This window comes from Propithecus coquereli, unplaced genomic scaffold (genome assembly GCF_000956105.1).
Source record: "Propithecus coquereli isolate 6110/MARCELLA unplaced genomic scaffold, Pcoq_1.0 Scaffold212, whole genome shotgun sequence".
Taxonomy (NCBI): Eukaryota; Metazoa; Chordata; class Mammalia; order Primates; family Indriidae; genus Propithecus; species Propithecus coquereli.
In genome coordinates, this window is record NW_012146301.1 from 1,350,085 (window position 1) to 1,353,510 (window position 3,426).

The following is a 3,426-nucleotide window of genomic DNA, read 5'->3' on the forward strand; positions in this document are numbered from 1 at the left end:
GCCTGTGCTGTGAGGTCGCTGTGTGTTTGGGGGCCTAATCCCCTGAGGCTATGGATGGAGAAGTTTGAAGGCTTTACTTGAGGAATGACTTCTCCATGGAGAATACAAACAAGTTAAAGAATGTGATTCAGGTTTGACTATAACAGGAACACCACTTAATACCCGAAATAAAAAAACAAAGCTGAAATCGTTTAGCACAGTAATGGAGAGCCGTGCCGGTTAGGCTCAGTGTCTCTGAGCAGAGCGTTGACTTATGTAGGTTTTGGAAAGTATGGAGCTCAGGGATTAGAGGACGTTCAGAGGCTTAAGTGGGTTGACATCCTGGGCGAAGTGTGGTTACAGCCTGGGCTGTTGCAGATGGGTTGCCATTCAGGTGTGTTTATTTACGTGAGCCAACCTCTGATTGGCTGGCCTTTGGAGGCTGATGGGTTAGCTCCTAAAAGTTAACCAAGTCGTCATGAGGCAAGTCATGTATGGATGGAACAGATGGAAAACCGGTTCTGGTGGCTACTTGTTACCATGACTATGGGACAATCAGTTTTCTAATGGCTTGTGGGGACTTTCAAGTTCTCAGATATAATCTGTGTAGCTGTCTCTCTAGCCATTACAAATCTGCCTTCTCGTTTCTGTGGCACCTCAGAGGTGATCAGCTGCTTCAAAATGAACCTGAACATCTTCCCAGCCACCAGCTGCCAGAAACTCATTGAAGTGGATGATGAACACAGACTTCAGACCTTTGATGGGAAATGCATCGCCACAGAAGTTGCTGCTGAGGCTCTGGGTGAAGAATGGAAGGGTCGTGTGGTCCAAGTCAGTGGTGGGAATAACAAACAAGGTTTCCTCATGAAGCAGGTGTCTTGCCCCATGGCTGTGTCTGCCTGCTACTGAGTAAGGGACATTCCTGTTACAGACCAAAGAGAACTGGAGAAAGAAAGCACAGAGCCATTCTGGGTTGCATGTGGTTGCCCATCTGAGTGTTCTCAATTTGGTTATTGTAAAAATAGAGGAGAAGAATATTCCTGGACTGATACTACAGTGCCTTGTTGCCTGGGGCGCAAAAGAAATGGCAGAATCCACAACCTTTTCAATCTCTCTGAAGAAGATGGTGTCCACCAGTAAGTTGTGAGAAAGCCCCTAAACAAAGAAAGGAAGAAACCCAGAATCGAAGCACCCAGTGTCTTCTTACTCCACATGTCCTGCAGCACAAACGTAGGTGTTATTACTCTGAAGAAACAGTGTACTAAGAAAAATAAGTAAGAGGCCACAGAATATGCTAAATTTTGGCCAAGAGAACAAAGGAGGCCAAAGGAAAATGCCAGGAACAGATTGTCAAGAGACAGAGGTCATTCTCTCTGAGAGCATCTACCTTCAAGTCCAGTCAAAAAAGATTTTCTAAGAGTAACAAATAAACAAGATCACACATTAAAAAAACAAAACAAAACAAACCCCAGTCCGCCTTATCATCCTTGGCAAAGACTGCCAATTGCCTACCTAATATGCTTTCTCCTTCCTTACAAACAGAACCCTGTTTCTGTTCAGGGTGGCAATGTTCCCAACAGCCACATTTCCCAGACAATCATGCCTATTGGGTTGAGCATGGGGCACAGTCCTAACCAATGAGATGGGAGCAGAATCACTGGGTGCCACTTCTGGGAAGGTTCCTTCAAGGGGAGCAGAGACAGTGGGCATGCTCCTTTTCTCCTTCTGTCTGGAAGGGGTCACAATGTCTGGCAGGGAGGAAAAGCCATCTTGGGTTCATGAGAATCCACACCCTAAGGATGGCAGAGTGAGAGTGAGCGAGGAAGACTCTGAACCAGGTGGAACCATCGCATCAGCTCTGGCCTACCAGCCTCCTGACATATGTTTGGGTCACCTGTTGTGAGTTGAGTTTTCTGTTAGGGGTAGCCAGAGCTACTTCCAATCGGTAAGCCTGCCCTCCTGTTTTCTTTCTCTTTTCACTGCCCAATCATATCAGTGACCCCATTTTGTGCTTATTGCGGAGCAGAGGGCTCAGCACACTGCAACACAAACACACTGTTAATATATATTTGTTGAGGGTTTAATTCCAAAGTGAGGGTTTATGTGCCTCCTGATATGAGGCAATGAGAACAGACATCACCTACAACATAATCTTGCCAAAAATATCTAACCCGAATCTAATCATGAAGAAACAGACAAATTCAGCATGGGGGACAATCTATAAAACAACTGATCTAAACTCTTCCAGAAATTTCCATGTGGCAAAAAACTAATTAAAAAACAATTAGTTGGTGGTGGTGGTGTGGGGGGGTGGCTATCCTGGATTAAAAGAGACTAAAGAAACATAAAAATTGGCCAGGCGTGGTGGCTCACGCCTGTAATCCTAGCACTCTTGGAGGGCGAGGTGGGAGGATCGCTTGAGCTCAGGAGTTCGAGACCAGCCTGGGCAAGAGCAAGACCCATGTCTCTACTAAAAATAGAAAAAAATTAGCTGCACAACTAAAAATAGAAACAAAAAATTAGCCGGGCATGGTGGCGCATGCCTGTAGTCCCAGCTACTCGGGAGGCTGAATCAAAAGGATTGCTTGAGCCAGGCTCAAACCACGGCACTCTAGCCTGGGTGACAGAGTGAAACTCTGTCTCAGAAAAAAAAAAAAGAAAGAAAGAAAGAAACATAAAAATCAAATGCAGTGTGTGAACCTCAATTGGATCCTGCATCCCCCAGTGTACCCAGATTTACTTGCCAGAAATCCCGAAGGTATCCACAGAAGCATGGAAAAGACCCTTCTCCATGGATAGATCCCCTACTCAGAACCCCATGTAGACAACTCAGATCAAGGGAGAAACTTGGAGAGTTGCAGACTACAAAATGCACGTCGTGTAGCCAGGATGCAGAAAGAAATCCACAAGTTTGTTTACCATTCCAAGAATCTCTGCAACCAGAGAGAGGCTTCAGGAGACTCTTAAATCTATGGAGGTTGCTCCTGCAGGGCACGTGATAATCCTACAGAAAGGCTCTGAAGCCCCCAGGACTGCTCTTGGGAGGTGAGAATCTGGGGGGCCTCACTGGGTGTGCAGCAACCTCAGCCACTGCTGCCACTTGTCATAAGTGTGGTGCCAGGGTGGAAGAAGGGGGCGTGCTGCGGAAGAGAAAACAATGACGATGAAGTTAGTTCTCAGTGAGTGGCAGAGAAGCTGAGGATAGATCCTACCTGGCCGTAAACACAGCTGAGACGACGCAGGACTAGGTAGTCCACTAGGGGGCGGTAGAGGACCACGGTTAGGGGCACAGGTTGCCGGACAGAGCCTGTTCCAACCTCAGCTTCTCCATTCAGCAGATTGTGGCCTAAGGCGTGTCGCGACCCCTCTTCGCTTTAGGTTCCTCCTCTGTAACACGCAGGCGATAACAGTCTCTACAGCATAGGCGTGTTGTGGATCACACATGTG

General features: G+C 46.9%; 1 pseudogene; it reads left to right on the top strand.

Annotated features, from left to right (window-relative positions):
- The first annotated feature begins 660 nt into the window (after positions 1 to 660).
- Positions 661 to 1,409, top strand: LOC105810434 (annotated as a pseudogene).
- Positions 1,410 to 3,426: the final 2,017 nt, after the last annotated feature.